General features: G+C 46.5%; 26 non-coding genes across 26 annotated transcripts; all 26 read left to right on the forward strand.

Moving 5' to 3' along the window:
- The first annotated feature begins 2,192 nt into the window (after positions 1–2,192).
- LOC115551575 (5S ribosomal RNA) lies at positions 2,193–2,311 on the forward strand. Its single transcript, XR_003978080.1, has one exon. It is a non-coding gene; the product is annotated as a 5S ribosomal RNA (ribosomal RNA).
- Positions 2,312–2,732: 421 nt separating this feature from the next.
- On the forward strand, positions 2,733–2,851 carry LOC115551598 (5S ribosomal RNA). Its single transcript, XR_003978101.1, has one exon. It is a non-coding gene; the product is annotated as a 5S ribosomal RNA (ribosomal RNA).
- Positions 2,852–3,272: 421 nt separating this feature from the next.
- On the forward strand, positions 3,273–3,391 carry LOC115551599 (5S ribosomal RNA). Its single transcript, XR_003978102.1, has one exon. It is a non-coding gene; the product is annotated as a 5S ribosomal RNA (ribosomal RNA).
- A 411-nt stretch (positions 3,392–3,802) lies between these two features.
- On the forward strand, positions 3,803–3,921 carry LOC115551545 (5S ribosomal RNA). Its single transcript, XR_003978052.1, has one exon. It is a non-coding gene; the product is annotated as a 5S ribosomal RNA (ribosomal RNA).
- Positions 3,922–4,345: 424 nt separating this feature from the next.
- On the forward strand, positions 4,346–4,464 carry LOC115551601 (5S ribosomal RNA). The gene has a single exon (XR_003978104.1). It is a non-coding gene; the product is annotated as a 5S ribosomal RNA (ribosomal RNA).
- A 411-nt stretch (positions 4,465–4,875) lies between these two features.
- LOC115551546 (5S ribosomal RNA) lies at positions 4,876–4,994 on the forward strand. The gene has a single exon (XR_003978053.1). It is a non-coding gene; the product is annotated as a 5S ribosomal RNA (ribosomal RNA).
- A 421-nt stretch (positions 4,995–5,415) lies between these two features.
- On the forward strand, positions 5,416–5,534 carry LOC115551556 (5S ribosomal RNA). Its single transcript, XR_003978062.1, has one exon. It is a non-coding gene; the product is annotated as a 5S ribosomal RNA (ribosomal RNA).
- A 417-nt stretch (positions 5,535–5,951) lies between these two features.
- Positions 5,952–6,070, forward strand: LOC115551729 (5S ribosomal RNA). Its single transcript, XR_003978226.1, has one exon. It is a non-coding gene; the product is annotated as a 5S ribosomal RNA (ribosomal RNA).
- Positions 6,071–6,492: 422 nt separating this feature from the next.
- On the forward strand, positions 6,493–6,611 carry LOC115551557 (5S ribosomal RNA). Its single transcript, XR_003978063.1, has one exon. It is a non-coding gene; the product is annotated as a 5S ribosomal RNA (ribosomal RNA).
- Positions 6,612–7,033: 422 nt separating this feature from the next.
- LOC115551730 (5S ribosomal RNA) lies at positions 7,034–7,152 on the forward strand. Its single transcript, XR_003978227.1, has one exon. It is a non-coding gene; the product is annotated as a 5S ribosomal RNA (ribosomal RNA).
- A 421-nt stretch (positions 7,153–7,573) lies between these two features.
- On the forward strand, positions 7,574–7,692 carry LOC115551558 (5S ribosomal RNA). The gene has a single exon (XR_003978064.1). It is a non-coding gene; the product is annotated as a 5S ribosomal RNA (ribosomal RNA).
- A 412-nt stretch (positions 7,693–8,104) lies between these two features.
- Positions 8,105–8,223, forward strand: LOC115551731 (5S ribosomal RNA). The gene has a single exon (XR_003978229.1). It is a non-coding gene; the product is annotated as a 5S ribosomal RNA (ribosomal RNA).
- Positions 8,224–8,645: 422 nt separating this feature from the next.
- Positions 8,646–8,764, forward strand: LOC115551560 (5S ribosomal RNA). The gene has a single exon (XR_003978066.1). It is a non-coding gene; the product is annotated as a 5S ribosomal RNA (ribosomal RNA).
- Positions 8,765–9,185: 421 nt separating this feature from the next.
- On the forward strand, positions 9,186–9,304 carry LOC115551732 (5S ribosomal RNA). Its single transcript, XR_003978230.1, has one exon. It is a non-coding gene; the product is annotated as a 5S ribosomal RNA (ribosomal RNA).
- A 421-nt stretch (positions 9,305–9,725) lies between these two features.
- Positions 9,726–9,844, forward strand: LOC115551733 (5S ribosomal RNA). Its single transcript, XR_003978231.1, has one exon. It is a non-coding gene; the product is annotated as a 5S ribosomal RNA (ribosomal RNA).
- Positions 9,845–10,265: 421 nt separating this feature from the next.
- Positions 10,266–10,385, forward strand: LOC115551580 (5S ribosomal RNA). Its single transcript, XR_003978085.1, has one exon. It is a non-coding gene; the product is annotated as a 5S ribosomal RNA (ribosomal RNA).
- Positions 10,386–10,808: 423 nt separating this feature from the next.
- LOC115551735 (5S ribosomal RNA) lies at positions 10,809–10,927 on the forward strand. The gene has a single exon (XR_003978233.1). It is a non-coding gene; the product is annotated as a 5S ribosomal RNA (ribosomal RNA).
- A 421-nt stretch (positions 10,928–11,348) lies between these two features.
- LOC115551736 (5S ribosomal RNA) lies at positions 11,349–11,467 on the forward strand. Its single transcript, XR_003978235.1, has one exon. It is a non-coding gene; the product is annotated as a 5S ribosomal RNA (ribosomal RNA).
- Positions 11,468–11,889: 422 nt separating this feature from the next.
- On the forward strand, positions 11,890–12,008 carry LOC115551561 (5S ribosomal RNA). Its single transcript, XR_003978067.1, has one exon. It is a non-coding gene; the product is annotated as a 5S ribosomal RNA (ribosomal RNA).
- Positions 12,009–12,429: 421 nt separating this feature from the next.
- LOC115551737 (5S ribosomal RNA) lies at positions 12,430–12,548 on the forward strand. Its single transcript, XR_003978236.1, has one exon. It is a non-coding gene; the product is annotated as a 5S ribosomal RNA (ribosomal RNA).
- A 422-nt stretch (positions 12,549–12,970) lies between these two features.
- On the forward strand, positions 12,971–13,089 carry LOC115551738 (5S ribosomal RNA). The gene has a single exon (XR_003978237.1). It is a non-coding gene; the product is annotated as a 5S ribosomal RNA (ribosomal RNA).
- A 421-nt stretch (positions 13,090–13,510) lies between these two features.
- LOC115551739 (5S ribosomal RNA) lies at positions 13,511–13,629 on the forward strand. The gene has a single exon (XR_003978238.1). It is a non-coding gene; the product is annotated as a 5S ribosomal RNA (ribosomal RNA).
- Positions 13,630–14,050: 421 nt separating this feature from the next.
- LOC115551562 (5S ribosomal RNA) lies at positions 14,051–14,169 on the forward strand. Its single transcript, XR_003978068.1, has one exon. It is a non-coding gene; the product is annotated as a 5S ribosomal RNA (ribosomal RNA).
- A 411-nt stretch (positions 14,170–14,580) lies between these two features.
- LOC115551542 (5S ribosomal RNA) lies at positions 14,581–14,699 on the forward strand. Its single transcript, XR_003978049.1, has one exon. It is a non-coding gene; the product is annotated as a 5S ribosomal RNA (ribosomal RNA).
- Positions 14,700–15,120: 421 nt separating this feature from the next.
- On the forward strand, positions 15,121–15,239 carry LOC115551543 (5S ribosomal RNA). Its single transcript, XR_003978050.1, has one exon. It is a non-coding gene; the product is annotated as a 5S ribosomal RNA (ribosomal RNA).
- Positions 15,240–15,661: 422 nt separating this feature from the next.
- On the forward strand, positions 15,662–15,780 carry LOC115551734 (5S ribosomal RNA). The gene has a single exon (XR_003978232.1). It is a non-coding gene; the product is annotated as a 5S ribosomal RNA (ribosomal RNA).
- The last annotated feature ends 373 nt before the right edge of the window (positions 15,781–16,153 follow it).

Consider the following 16,153-nt stretch of genomic DNA (forward strand, 5'->3'; position numbering starts at 1 on the left):
AAGCTCAGGTTAAAGGGAAAGGTTACAGTGGTTAATAGTTTGCTACTATCAGGCTATGTGTATGTGTTGTCTGTATTAGAAATGCCAATATGGGTTAAGAACGACCTTAACAAAATTGTGTGTGATTTTATATGGGAGGGGAAAGGAGTTAAGATTGCACATGGGACACTGGTGGGAAAAAGGTGTGAAGGAGGGCTGAATTTATTAGATATAGAAACAAAAAAGACAGCATTAAGGATTAAAACGGTGAAGAAATATATTGTGGGAGGATATAAATATGGGTGGAAGGATTTTATGGAGAAATATATGAATGATGTGGGTGGCATAGGACAGTATGTGTGGTACATGGGCCTAAAACAGTCAATGACGATAACCATACCAGAATTTTATAGGGAGGTCTTTGAAGCCTGGAGGAAATTCTTACCTAAGATGCAATATGAATGTGAGAGGATACTACCGTTGGTAAAACTGCCCCTGTTTTTAAACGAAAAAATTAAACACAATGGCAAAACATTATATGAGCCAAAATTCATAGAAGGAGGGATTAGACAAATAAAGGACATCATTTATGAGGTCATCCCAGGATTCTTAAGAAATAATTGCATATATGATCAGGTATGTGACCTGGAGGGGATGGATAATAGAGAGAAAATAAATAAAATATATGAAAAGATTAAAACCAGTATACCCTTAGAGTGGGCCAGGATCATACAAAGTGAATGTGTGGTGAAGGGAGAGACAAGTATGCCTGAGCTATATGTGATGGAGAATGGGAAAAAGATTAAAATGGGAGAAATGAGTGTGAAGAAAGTATACAGATGGTTGATAGTGGATGTGATGAAGGAGCCGGCAGCTGAGAAAGTGTGGAGCAGAGTGTTTGTGGGTTTGAATGTAAAGAAAATATGGTCAAATATGGGGATAAGGTATAATAGTATAGAGTGTGAGAACAACGATTTCTTGATCAGACACAATAGGATTTATACAAACGTGGTGCTAAATAAGATTAATAATGATGTAAATGTGATGTGTGATGTTTGCAAAAGTGGTCATGAGAGCTTTTTACATTATTTTTTGGACTGTGGGGAGTTAGTTGATTTCTTTGAGTTTTTGAAAGAACTGTTGAAAGATAACTGGGCTGCTGAGTTGGACTTGGAGGGAGGGTGGAGGACATTGTTTTTGTTTGGCACGTTTGAAAAAAGAATAGACGTTAATTTTTGTTTAATGAATTTTGTTTTGAGTCATGCCAGACTCGCGGTCGTCTGCAGGAGGAACTACGCACACTTTGAGGGGCGGAAAGTGAAAATAAAAATGTTGTTTAAATCAATAATGAAAAGAGATGTGAACTTAATGTATAAGTATGGAGGGGAGAAGGCGGAACATTTCTTTTTGAGTGGGAGTAAATTAGTCTTTGAAGGGGAGGGAGGGGAGATTTTGTTTAACTGGTGAAAAGACTGGGGCATGCAGATTGAGCTGTATTTTCTGATTTGGCGCAACATTTGTGCTGTCTTCATTAGGATTAATTGATGTGGGAAGGATAAGGGAAGGGGATTAAGTTGGGTGTGTAAAAGTTTTTTTTTCTCAGAGATGATGTATGTAAATAATACTCTGTTATCGGTTGCTGTAAATGTGTGAACTGGAAAATAATAAAAAAAGATAAAAAAAAAAAAAAAAAAGGCACGCCCGATCTCGTCTGATCTCGGAAGCCAAGCAGGGTCGGGCCTGGTTAGTACTTGGATGGGTGACCGCCTGGGAATACCTGGTGCTGTAAGCATTATACTTTTTCAACTCGAGCTCATTGGATGCAATGGCCTACCGTGCGCTGATCTTTAGCGCCCACTGTTTTGGAGAATTTAAGCAACATACAGACTCTGACGACGTCTCCTCAAACTCTATTTGTGAAACATGTGGACAGTGTAGTGACGTAGCAGAGAGCTGCAATGACGGCGGTCCACCTTAGTCCATCCCAGGTTTTGCAACGCTACGTTTCTTCAAAAGATCACGCAAACGATGACGCCCAAGCAGTGTAATGCATTGCGTTCAAATATGTTGCTCTGAGTCTGGAATAACGTATTCATTCATTCATTATGGATCTAATCATTGTTTCTGTACAAGTCCCGTCTCTGGCCACGGCAGCGCTCTCAATCCTTACGTCCTCCCCCTGTATAAAAGCTAATATGGTCAAGTCTATAATTGCTTACGGCCATACCACCTTAGGCACGCCCGATCTCGTCTGATCTCGGAAGCTAAGCAGGGTCGGCCCTGGTTAGTACTTGGATGGGTGACCGCCTGGGAATACCTGGTGCTGTAAGCATTATACTTTTTCAACTCGAGCTCATTGGATGCAATGGCCTACCGTGCGCTGATCTTTAGCGCCCACTGTTTTGGAGAATTTAAGCAACATACAGACTCTGACGACGTCTCCTCAAACTCTATTTGTGAAACATGTGGACAGTGTAGTGACGTAGCAGAGAGCTGCAATGACGGCGGTCCACCTTAGTCCATCCCAGGTTCTGCAACGCTACGTTTCTTCAAAAGATCACGCAAACGATGACGCCCAAGCAGTGTAATGCATTGCGTTCAAATATGTAACTCTGAGTCTGGAATAACGTATTCATTTATTCATTATGGATCTAATCATTGTTTCTGTACAAGTCCCGTCTCTGGCCACGGCAGCGCTCTCACTCCTTACGTCCTCCTCCTGTATAAAAGCTTATATGGTCAAGTCTATAAATGCTTACGGCCATACCACCTTAGGCACGCCCGATCTCGTCTGATCTCGGAAGCTAAGCAGGGTCGGGGCTGGTTAGTACTTGGATGGGTGACCGCCTGGGAATACCAGGTGCTGTAAGCATTATACTATTTCAACTCGAGCTCATTGGATGCAATGGCCTACCGTGCGCTGATCTTTAGCGCCCACTGTTTTAGAGAATTTAAGCAACATACAGACTCTGACGACGTCTCCTCAAACTCTATTTGTGAAACATGTGGACAGTGTAGTGACGTAGTAGAGAGCTGCAATGACGGCGGTCCACCTTAGTCCATCCCAGGTTTTGCAACGCTACGTTTCTTCAAAAGATCACGCAAACGATGACGCCCAAGCAGTGTAATGCATTGCGTTCAAATATGTTGCTCTGAGTCTGGAATAACGTATTCATTCATTCATTATGGATCCAATCATTGTTTCTGTACAAGTCCCGTCTCTGGCCACGGCAGCGCTCTCACTCCTTACGTCCTCCCCCTGTATAAAAGCTTACATGGTCAAGTCTATAAATGCTAACGGCCATACCACCATAGGCACGCCCGATCTCGTCTGATCTCGGAAGCTAAGCAGGGTCGGGCCTGGTTAGTACTTGGATGGGTGACCGCCTGGGAATACCAGGTGCTGTAATCATTATACTTTTTCAACTCGAGCTCATTGGATGCAATGCGCTGATCTTTAGCGCCCACTGTTTTGGAGAATTTAAGCAACATACAGACTCTGACGACGTCTCCTCAAACTCTATTTGTGAAACATGTGGACCGTGTAGTGACGTAGCAGAGAGCTGCAATGACGGCGGTCCACCTTAGTCCATCCCAGGTTTTGCAACGCTACGTTTCTTCAAAAGATCACGCAAACGATGACGCCCAAGCAGTGTATTGCATTGCGTTCAAATATGTTGCTCTGTGTCTGGAATAACGTATTCATTCATTCATTATGGATCTAATCATTGTTTCTGTACAAGTCCCGTCTCTGGCCACGGCAGCGCTCTCACTCCTTACGTCCTCCCCCTGTATAAAAGCTAATATGGTCAAGTCTATAATTGCTTACGGCCATACCTCCTTAGGCACGCCCGATCTCGTCTGATCTCGGAAGCTAAGCAGGGTCGGGCCTGGTTAGTACTTGGATGGGTGACCGCCTGGGAATACCAGGTGCTGTAAGCATTATACTATTTCAACTCGAGCTCATTGGATGCAATGGCCTACCGTGCGCTGATCTTTAGCGCCCACTGTTTTGGAGAATTTAAGCAACATACAGACTCTGACGACGTCTCCTCAAACTCTATTTGTGAAACATGTGGACAGTGTAGTGACGTAGTAGAGAGCTGCAATGACGGCGGTCCACCTTAGTCCATCCCAGGTTTTGCAACGCTACGTTTCTTCAAAAGATCACGCAAACGATGACGCCCAAGCAGTGTAATGCATTGCGTTCAAATATGTTGCTCTGAGTCTGGAATAACGTATTCAGTTCATTCATTATGGATCTAATCATTGTTTCTGTACAAGTCCCGTCTCTGGCCACGGCAGCGCTCTCACTCCTTACGTCCTCCCCCTGTATAAAAGCTTACTATGGTCAAGTCTATAAATGCTTAACGGCCATACCACCATAGGCACGCCCGATCTCGTCTGATCTCGGAAGCTAAGCAGGGTCGGGCCTGGTTAGTACTTGGATGGGTGACCGCCTGGGAATACCAGGTGCTGTAAGCATTATACTTTTTCAACTCGAGCTCATTGGATGCAGTGCGCTGATCTTTAGCGCCCACTGTTTTGGAGAATTTAAGCAACATACAGACTCTGACGACGTCTCCTCAAACTCTATTTGTGAAACATGTGGACCGTGTAGTGACGTAGCAGAGAGCTGCAATGACGGCGGTCCACCTTAGTCCATCCCAGGTTTTGCAACGCTACGTTTCTTCAAAAGATCACGCAAACGATGACGCCCAAGCAGTGTAATGCATTGCGTTCAAATATGTTGCTCTGTGTCTGGAATAACGTATTCATTCATTCATTATGGATCTAATCATTGTTTCTGTACAAGTCCCGTCTCTGGCCACGGCAGCGCTCTCACTCCTTACGTCCTCCCCCTGTATAAAAGCTAATATGGTCAAGTCTATAATTGCTTACGGCCATACCTCCTTAGGCACGCCCGATCTCGTCTGATCTCGGAAGCTAAGCAGGGTCGGGCCTGGTTAGTACTTGGATGGGTGACCGCCTGGGAATACCAGGTGCTGTAAGCATTATACTATTTCAACTCGAGCTCATTGGATGCAATGGCCTACCGTGCGCTGATCTTTAGCGCCCACTGTTTTGGAGAATTTAAGCAACATACAGACTCTGACGACGTCTCCTCAAACTCTATTTGTGAAACATGTGGACAGTGTAGTGACGTAGTAGAGAGCTGCAATGTTGGCGGTCCACCTTAGTCCATCCCAGGTTTTGCAACGCTACGTTTCTTCAAAAGATCACGCAAACGATGACGCCCAAGCAGTGTAATGCATTGCGTTCAAATATGTTGCTCTGAGTCTGGAATAACGTATTCATTCATTCATTATGGATCTAATCATTGTTTCTGTACAAGTCCCGTCTCTGGCCACGGCAGCGCTCTCACTCCTTACGTCCTCCCCCTGTATAAAAGCTTATATGGTCAAGTCTATAATTGCTTACGGCCATACCACCATAGGCACGCCCGATCTCGTCTGATCTCGGAAGCTAAGCAGGGTCGGGCCTGGTTAGTACTTGGATGGGTGACCGCCTGGGAATACCAGGTGCTGTAAGCATTATACTTTTTCAACTCGAGCTCATTGGATGCAATGGCCTACGGCTGATCTTTAGCGCCCACTGTTTTGGAGAATTTAAGCAACATACAGACTCTGACGACGTCTCCTCAAACTCTATTTGTGAAACATGTGGACAGTGTAGTGACGTAGCAGAGAGCTGCAATGACGGCGGTCCACCTTAGTCCATCCCAGGTTTTGCAACGCTACGTTTCTTCAAAAGATCACGCAAACGATGACGCCCAAGCAGTGTAATGCATTGCGTTCAAATATGTTGCTCTGAGTCTGGAATAACGTATTCATTCATTCATTATGGATCTAATCATTGTTTCTGTACAAGTCCCGTCTCTGGCCACGGCAGCGCTCTCACTCCTTACGTCCTCCCCCTGTATAAAAGCTAATATGGTCAAGTCTATAATTGCTTACGGCCATACCACCTTAGGCACGCCCGATCTCGTCTGATCTCGGAAGCTAAGCAGGGTCGGGCCTGGTTAGTACTTGGATGGGTGACCGCCTGGGAATACCAGGTGCTGTAAGCATTATACTTTTTCAACTCGAGCTCATTGGATGCAATGGCCTACCGTGCGCTGATCTTTAGCGCCCACTGTTTTGGAGAATTTAAGCAACATACAGACTCTGACGACGTCTCCTCAAACTCTATTTGTGAAACATGTGGACAGTGTAGTGACGTAGCAGAGAGCTGCAATGACGGCGGTCCACCTTAGTCCATCCCAGGTTCTGCAACGCTACGTTTCTTCAAAAGATCACGCAAACGATGACGCCCAAGCAGTGTAATGCATTGCGTTCAAATATGTAACTCTGAGTCTGGAATAACGTATTCATTCATTCATTATGGATCTAATCATTGTTTCTGTACAAGTCCCGTCTCTGGCCACGGCAGCGCTCTCACTCCTTACGTCCTCCCCCTGTATAAAAGCTAATATGGTCAAGTCTATAAATTGCTTACGGCCATACCACCATAGGCACGCCCGATCTCGTCTGATCTCGGAAGCTAAGCAGGGTCGGGCCTGGTTAGTACTTGGATGGGTGACCGCCTGGGAATACCAGGTGCTGTAAGCATTATACTTTTTCAACTCGAGCTCATTGGATGCAATGGCCTACCGTGCGCTGATCTTTAGCGCCCACTGTTTTGGAGAATTTAAGCAACATACAGACTCTGACGACGTCTCCTCAAACTCTATTTGTGAAACATGTGGACAGTGTAGTGACGTAGCAGAGAGCTGCAATGACGGCGGTCCACCTTAGTCCATCCCAGGTTTTGCAACGCTACGTTTCTTCAAAAGATCACGCAAACGATGACGCCCAAGCAGTGTAATGCATTGCGTTCAAATATGTTAGCTCTGAGTCTGGAATAACGTATTCATTCATTCATTATGGATCTAATCATTGTTTCTGTACAAGTCCCGTCTCTGGCCACGGCAGCGCTCTCACTCCTTACGTCCTCCCCCTGTATAAAAGCTAATATGGTCAAGTCTATAATTGCTTACGGCCATACCACCTTAGGCACGCCCGATCTCGTCTGATCTCGGAAGCTAAGCAGGGTCGGGCCTGGTTAGTACTTGGATGGGTGACCGCCTGGGAATACCAGGTGCTGTAAGCATTATACTATTTCAACTCGAGCTCATTGGATGCAATGGCCTACCGTGCGCTGATCTTTAGCGCCCACTGTTTTGGAGAATTTAAGCAACATACAGACTCTGACGACGTCTCCTCAAACTCTATTTGTGAAACATGTGGACAGTGTAGTGACGTAGTAGAGAGCTGCAATGACGGCGGTCCACCTTAGTCCATCCCAGGTTTTGCAACGCTACGTTTCTTCAAAAGATCACGCAAACGATGACGCCCAAGCAGTGTAATGCATTGCGTTCAAATATGTTGCTCTGAGTCTGGAATAACGTATTCATTCATTCATTATGGATCTAATCATTGTTTCTGTACAAGTCCCGTCTCTGGCCACGGCAGCGCTCTCACTCCTTACGTCCTCCCCCTGTATAAAAGCTTATATGGTCAAGTCTATAAATGCTTACGGCCATACCACCATAGGCACGCCCGATCTCGTCTGATCTCGGAAGCTAAGCAGGGTCGGGCCTGGTTAGTACTTGGATGGGTGACCGCCTGGGAATACCAGGTGCTGTAAGCATTATACTTTTTCAACTCGAGCTCATTGGATGCAATGCGCTGATCTTTAGCGCCCACTGTTTTGGAGAATTTAAGCAACATACAGACTCTGACGACGTCTCCTCAAACTCTATTTGTGAAACATGTGGACCGTGTAGTGACGTAGCAGAGAGCTGCAATGACGGCGGTCCACCTTAGTCCATCCCAGGTTTTGCAACGCTACGTTTCTTCAAAAGATCACGCAAACGATGACGCCCAAGCAGTGTAATGCATTGCGTTCAAATATGTTGCTCTGATGTCTGGAATAACGTATTCATTCATTCATTATGGATCTAATCATTGTTTCTGTACAAGTCCCGTCTCTGGCCACGGCAGCGCTCTCACTCCTTACGTCCTCCCCCTGTATAAAAGCTAATATGGTCAAGTCTATAATTGCTTACGGCCATACCACCTTAGGCACGCCCGATCTCGTCTGATCTCGGAAGCTAAGCAGGGTCGGGCCTGGTTAGTACTTGGATGGGTGACCGCCTGGGAATACCAGGTGCTGTAAGCATTATACTTTTTCAACTCGAGCTCATTGGATGCAATGGCCTACCGTGCGCTGATCTTTAGCGCCCACTGTTTTGGAGAATTTAAGCAACATACAGACTCTGACGACGTCTCCTCAAACTCTATTTGTGAAACATGTGGACAGTGTAGTGACGTAGCAGAGAGCTGCAATGACGGCGGTCCACCTTAGTCCATCCCAGGTTCTGCAACGCTACGTTTCTTCAAAAGATCACGCAAACGATGACGCCCAAGCAGTGTAATGCATTGCGTTCAAATATGTAACTCTGAGTCTGGAATAACGTATTCATTCATTCATTATGGATCTAATCATTGTTTCTGTACAAGTCCCGTCTCTGGCCACGGCAGCGCTCTCACTCCTTACGTCCTCCCCCTGTATAAAAGCTAATATGGTCAAGTCTATAAATTGCTTACGGCCATACCACCATAGGCACGCCCGATCTCGTCTGATCTCGGAAGCTAAGCAGGGTCGGGCCTGGTTAGTACTTGGATGGGTGACCGCCTGGGAATACCAGGTGCTGTAAGCATTATACTTTTTCAACTCGAGCTCATTGGATGCAATGGCCTACCGTGCGCTGATCTTTAGCGCCCACTGTTTTGGAGAATTTAAGCAACATACAGACTCTGACGACGTCTCCTCAAACTCTATTTGTGAAACATGTGGACAGTGTAGTGACGTAGCAGAGAGCTGCAATGACGGCGGTCCACCTTAGTCCATCCCAGGTTTTGCAACGCTACGTTTCTTCAAAAGATCACGCAAACGATGACGCCCAAGCAGTGTAATGCATTGCGTTCAAATATGTAACTCTGAGTCTGGAATAACGTATTCATTCATTCATTATGGATCTAATCATTGTTTCTGTACAAGTCCCGTCTCTGGCCACGGCAGCGCTCTCACTCCTTACGTCCTCCTCCTGTATAAAAGCTAATATGGTCAAGTCTATAAATGCTTACGGCCATACCACCTTAGGCACGCCCGATCTCGTCTGATCTCGGAAGCTAAGCAGGGTCGGGCCTGGTTAGTACTTGGATGGGTGACCGCCTGGGAATACCAGGTGCTGTAAGCATTATACTATTTCAACTCGAGCTCATTGGATGCAATGGCCTACCGTGCGCTGATCTTTAGCGCCCACTGTTTTGGAGAATTTAAGCAACATACAGACTCTGACGACGTCTCCTCAAACTCTATTTGTGAAACATGTGGACAGTGTAGTGACGTAGCAGAGAGCTGCAATGACGGCGGTCCACCTTAGTCCATCCCAGGTTTTGCAACGCTACGTTTCTTCAAAAGATCACGCAAACGATGACGCCCAAGCAGTGTAATGCATTGCGTTCAAATATGTTGCTGTGAGTCTGGAATAACGTATTCATTCATTCATTATGGATCTAATCATTGTTTCTGTACAAGTCCCGTCTCTGGCCACGGCAGCGCTCTCACTCCTTACGTCCTCCCCCTGTATAAAAGCTAATATGGTCAAGTCTATAATTGCTTACGGCCATACCACCTTAGGCACGCCCGATCTCGTCTGATCTCGGAAGCTAAGCAGGGTCGGGCCTGGTTAGTACTTGGATGGGTGACCGCCTGGGAATACCAGGTGCTGTAAGCATTATACTATTTCAACTCGAGCTCATTGGATGCAATGGCCTACCGTGCGCTGATCTTTAGCGCCCACTGTTTTGGAGAATTTAAGCAACATACAGACTCTGACGACGTCTCCTCAAACTCTATTTGTGAAACATGTGGACAGTGTAGTGACGTAGTAGAGAGCTGCAATGACGGCGGTCCACCTTAGTCCATCCCAGGTTTTGCAACGCTACGTTTCTTCAAAAGATCACGCAAACGATGACGCCCAAGCAGTGTAATGCATTGCGTTCAAATATGTTGCTCTGAGTCTGGAATAACGTATTCATTCATTCATTATGGATCTAATCATTGTTTCTGTACAAGTCCCGTCTCTGGCCACGGCAGCGCTCTCACTCCTTACGTCCTCCCCCTGTATAAAAGCTAATATGGTCAAGTCTATAATTGCTTACGGCCATACCACCATTAGGCACGCCCGATCTCGTCTGATCTCGGAAGCTAAGCAGGGTCGGGCCTGGTTAGTACTTGGATGGGTGACCGCCTGGGAATACCTGGTGCTGTAAGCATTATACTATTTTCAACTCGAGCTCATTGGATGCAATGGCCTACCGTGCGCTGATCTTTAGCGCCCACTGTTTTGGAGAATTTAAGCAACATACAGACTCTGACGACGTCTCCTCAAACTCTATTTGTGAAACATGTGGACAGTGTAGTGACGTAGCAGAGAGCTGCAATGACGGCGGTCCACCTTAGTCCATCCCAGGTTTTGCAACGCTACGTTTCTTCAAAAGATCACGCAAACGATGACGCCCAAGCAGTGTAATGCATTGCGTTCAAATATGTTAGCTCTGAGTCTGGAATAACGTATTCATTCATTCATTATGGATCTAATCATTGTTTCTGTACAAGTCCCGTCTCTGGCCACGGCAGCGCTCTCACTCCTTACGTCCTCCCCCTGTATAAAAGCTAATATGGTCAAGTCTATAATTGCTTACGGCCATACCACCTTAGGCACGCCCGATCTCGTCTGATCTCGGAAGCTAAGCAGGGTCGGGCCTGGTTAGTACTTGGATGGGTGACCGCCTGGGAATACCAGGTGCTGTAAGCATTATACTTTTTCAACTCGAGCTCATTGGATGCAATGGCCTACCGTGCGCTGATCTTTAGCGCCCACTGTTTTGGAGAATTTAAGCAACATACAGACTCTGACGACGTCTCCTCAAACTCTATTTGTGAAACATGTGGACAGTGTAGTGACGTAGCAGAGAGCTGCAATGACGGCGGTCCACCTTAGTCCATCCCAGGTTCTGCAACGCTACGTTTCTTCAAAAGATCACGCAAACGATGACGCCCAAGCAGTGTAATGCATTGCGTTCAAATATGTAACTCTGAGTCTGGAATAACGTATTCATTCATTCATTATGGATCTAATCATTGTTTCTGTACAAGTCCCGTCTCTGGCCACGGCAGCGCTCTCACTCCTTACGTCCTCCCCCTGTATAAAAGCTAATATGGTCAAGTCTATAAATGCTTACGGCCATACCACCTTAGGCACGCCCGATCTCGTCTGATCTCGGAAGCTAAGCAGGGTCGGGCCTGGTTAGTACTTGGATGGGTGACCGCCTGGGAATACCAGGTGCTGTAAGCATTATACTATTTTCAACTCGAGCTCATTGGATGCAATGGCCTACCGTGCGCTGATCTTTAGCGCCCACTGTTTTGGAGAATTTAAGCAACATACAGACTCTGACGACGTCTCCTCAAACTCTATTTGTGAAACATGTGGACCGTGTAGTGACGTAGCAGAGAGCTGCAATGACGGCGGTCCACCTTAGTCCATCCCAGGTTTTGCAACGCTACGTTTCTTCAAAAGATCACGCAAACGATGACGCCCAAGCAGTGTAATGCATTGCGTTCAAATATGTTGCTCTGAGTCTGGAATAACGTATTCATTCATTCATTATGGATCTAATCATTGTTTCTGTACAAGTCCCGTCTCTGGCCACGGCAGCGCTCTCACTCCTTACGTCCTCCCCCTGTATAAAAGCTAATATGGTCAAGTCTATAATTGCTTACGGCCATACCACCATAGGCACGCCCGATCTCGTCTGATCTCGGAAGCTAAGCAGGGTCGGGCCTGGTTAGTACTTGGATGGGTGACCGCCTGGGAATACCAGGTGCTGTAAGCATTATACTTTTTCAACTCGAGCTCATTGGATGCAATGGCCTACCGTGCGCTGATCTTTAGCGCCCACTGTTTTGGAGAATTTAAGCAACATACAGACTCTGACGACGTCTCCTCAAACTCTATTTGTGAAACATGTGGACAGTGTAGTGACGTAGCAGAGAGCTGCAATGACGGCGGTCCACCTTAGTCCATCCCAGGTTTTGCAACGCTACGTTTCTTCAAAAGATCACGCAAACGATGACGCCCAAGCAGTGTAATGCATTGCGTTCAAATATGTTGCTCTGAGTCTGGAATAACGTATTCATTCATTCATTATGGATCTAATCATTGTTTCTGTACAAGTCCCGTCTCTGGCCACGGCAGCGCTCTCACTCCTTACGTCCTCCCCCTGTATAAAAGCTAATATGGTCAAGTCTATAATTGCTTACGGCCATACCACCTTAGGCACGCCCGATCTCGTCTGATCTCGGAAGCTAAGCAGGGTCGGGCCTGGTTAGTACTTGGATGGGTGACCGCCTGGGAATACCAGGTGCTGTAAGCATTATACTTTTTCAACTCGAGCTCATTGGATGCAATGGCCTACCGTGCGCTGATCTTTAGCGCCCACTGTTTTGGAGAATTTAAGCAACATACAGACTCTGACGACGTCTCCTCAAACTCTATTTGTGAAACATGTGGACAGTGTAGTGACGTAGCAGAGAGCTGCAATGACGGCGGTCCACCTTAGTCCATCCCAGGTTTTGCAACGCTACGTTTCTTCAAAAGATCACGCAAACGATGACGCCCAAGCAGTGTAATGCATTGCGTTCAAATATGTTAGCTCTGAGTCTGGAATAACGTATTCATTCATTCATTATGGATCTAATCATTGTTTCTGTACAAGTCCCGTCTCTGGCCACGGCAGCGCTCTCACTCCTTACGTCCTCCCCCTGTATAAAAGCTAATATGGTCAAGTCTATAATTGCTTACGGCCATACCACCTTAGGCACGCCCGATCTCGTCTGATCTCGGAAGCTAAGCAGGGTCGGGCCTGGTTAGTACTTGGATGGGTGACCGCCTGGGAATACCAGGTGCTGTAAGCATTATACTATTTCAACTCGAGCTCATTGGATGCAATGGCCTACCGTGCGCTGATCTTTAGCGCCCACTGTTTTGGAGAATTTAAGCAACATACAGACTCTGACGACGTCTCCTCAAACTCTATTTGTGAAACATGTGGACAGTGTAGTGACGTAGCAGAGAGCTGCAATGACGGCGGTCCACCTTAGTCCATCCCAGGTTTTGCAACGCTACGTTTCTTCAAAAGATCACGCAAACGATGACGCCCAAGCAGTGTAATGCATTGCGTTCAAATATGTTGCTCTGAGTCTGGAATAACGTATTCATTCATTCATTATGGATCTAATCATTGTTTCTGTACAAGTCCCGTCTCTGGCCACGGCAGCGCTCTCACTCCTTACGTCCTCCCCCTGTATAAAAGCTAATATGGTCAAGTCTATAATTGCTTACGGCCATACCACCTTAGGCACGCCCGATCTCGTCTGATCTCGGAAGCTAAGCAGGGTCGGGCCTGGTTAGTACTTGGATGGGTGACCGCCTGGGAATACCAGGTGCTGTAAGCATTATACTTTTTCAACTCGAGCTCATTGGATGCAATGGCCTACCGTGCGCTGATCTTTAGCGCCCACTGTTTTGGAGAATTTAAGCAACATACAGACTCTGACGACGTCTCCTCAAACTCTATTTGTGAAACATGTGGACAGTGTAGTGACGTAGCAGAGAGCTGCAATGACGGCGGTCCACCTTAGTCCATCCCAGGTTCTGCAACGCTACGTTTCTTCAAAAGATCACGCAAACGATGACGCCCAAGCAGTGTAATGCATTGCGTTCAAATATGTAACTCTGAGTCTGGAATAACGTATTCATTCATTCATTATGGATCTAATCATTGTTTCTGTACAAGTCCCGTCTCTGGCCACGGCAGCGCTCTCACTCCTTACGTCCTCCCCCTGTATAAAAGCTTATATGGTTAAGTCTATAATTGCTTACGGCCATACCACCATAGGCACGCCCGATCTCGTCTGATCTCGGAAGCTAAGCAGGGTCGGGCCTGGTTAGTACTTGGATGGGTGACCGCCTGGGAATACCAGGTGCTGTAAGCATTATACTTTTTCAACTCGAGCTCATTGGATGCAATGCGCTGATCTTTAGCGCCCACTGTTTTGGAGAATTTAAGCAACATACAGACTCTGACGACGTCTCCTCAAACTCTATTTGTGAAACATGTGGACAGTGTAGTGACGTAGCAGAGAGCTGCAATGACGGCGGTCCACCTTAGTCCATCCCAGGTTTTGCAACGCTACGTTTCTTCAAAAGATCACGCAAACGATGACGCCCAAGCAGTGTAATGCATTGCGTTCAAATATGTTGCTCTGAGTCTGGAATAACGTATTCATTCATTCATTATGGATCTAATCATTGTTTCTGTACAAGTCCCGTCTCTGGCCACGGCAGCGCTCTCACTCCTTACGTCCTCCCCCTGTATAAAAGCTAATATGGTCAAGTCTATAATTGCTTACGGCCATACCACCTTAGGCACGCCCGATCTCGTCTGATCTCGGAAGCTAAGCAGGGTCGGGCCTGGTTAGTACTTGGATGGGTGACCGCCTGGGAATACCAGGTGCTGTAAGCATTATACTTTTTCAACTCGAGCTCATTGGATGCAATGGCCTACCGTGCGCTGATCTTTAGCGCCCACTGTTTTGGAGAATTTAAGCAACATACAGACTCTGACGACGTCTCCTCAAACTCTATTTGTGAAACATGTGGACAGTGTAGTGACGTAGCAGAGAGCTGCAATGACGGCGGTCCACCTTAGTCCATCCCAGGTTCTGCAACGCTACGTTTCTTCAAAAGATCACGCAAACGATGACGCCCAAGCAGTGTAATGCATTGCGTTCAAATATGTAACTCTGAGTCTGGAATAACGTATTCATTCATTCATTATGGATCTAATCATTGTTTCTGTACAAGTCCCGTCTCTGGCCACGGCAGCGCTCTCACTCCTTACGTCCTCCCCCTGTATAAAAGCTAATATGGTCAAGTCTATAAATGCTTACGGCCATACCACCTTAGGCACGCCCGATCTCGTCTGATCTCGGAAGCTAAGCAGGGTCGGGCCTGGTTAGTACTTGGATGGGTGACCGCCTGGGAATACCAGGTGCTGTAAGCATTATACTTTTTCAACTCGAGCTCATTGGATGCAATGGCCTACCGTGCGCTGATCTTTAGCGCCCACTGTTTTGGAGAATTTAAGCAACATACTAGACTCTGACGACGTCTCCTCAAACTCTATTTGTGAAACATGTGGACAGTGTAGTGACGTAGCAGAGAGCTGCAATGACGGCGGTCCACCTTAGTCCATCCCAGGTTTTGCAACGCTACGTTTCTTCAAAAGATCACGCAAACGATGACGCCCAAGCAGTGTAATGCATTGCGTTCAAATATGTAACTCTGAGTCTGGAATAACGTATTCATTCATTCATTATGGATCTAATCATTGTTTCTGTACAAGTCCCGTCTCTGGCCACGGCAGCGCTCTCACTCCTTACGTCCTCCTCCTGTATAAAAGCTAATATGGTCAAGTCTATAAATGCTTACGGCCATACCACCTTCGGCACGCCCGATCTCGTCTGATCTCGGAAGTTAAGCAGGGTCGGGCCTGGTTAGTACTTGGATGGGTGACCGCCTGGGAATACCAGGTGCTGTAAGCATTATACTATTTCAACTCGAGCTCATTGGATGCAATGGCCTACCGTGCGCTGATCTTTAGCGCCCACTGTTTTGGAGAATTTAAGCAACATACAGACTCTGACGACGTCTCCTCAAACTCTATTTGTGAAACATGTGGACAGTGTAGTGACGTAGCAGAGAGCTGCAATGACGGCGGTCCACCTTAGTCCATCCCAGGTTTTGCAACGCTACGTTTCTTCTAAAGATCACGCAAACGATGACGCCCAAGCAGTGTAATGCATTGCGTTCAAATATGTTGCTCTGAGTCTGGAATAACGTATTCATTCATTCATTATGGATCTAATCATTGTTTCTGTACAAGTCCCGTCTCTGGCCACGGCAGCGCTCTCACTC

The sequence above is a fragment of the Gadus morhua genome, chromosome 9, assembly GCF_902167405.1.
Source record: "Gadus morhua chromosome 9, gadMor3.0, whole genome shotgun sequence".
Classification (NCBI taxonomy): Eukaryota; Metazoa; Chordata; class Actinopteri; order Gadiformes; family Gadidae; genus Gadus; species Gadus morhua.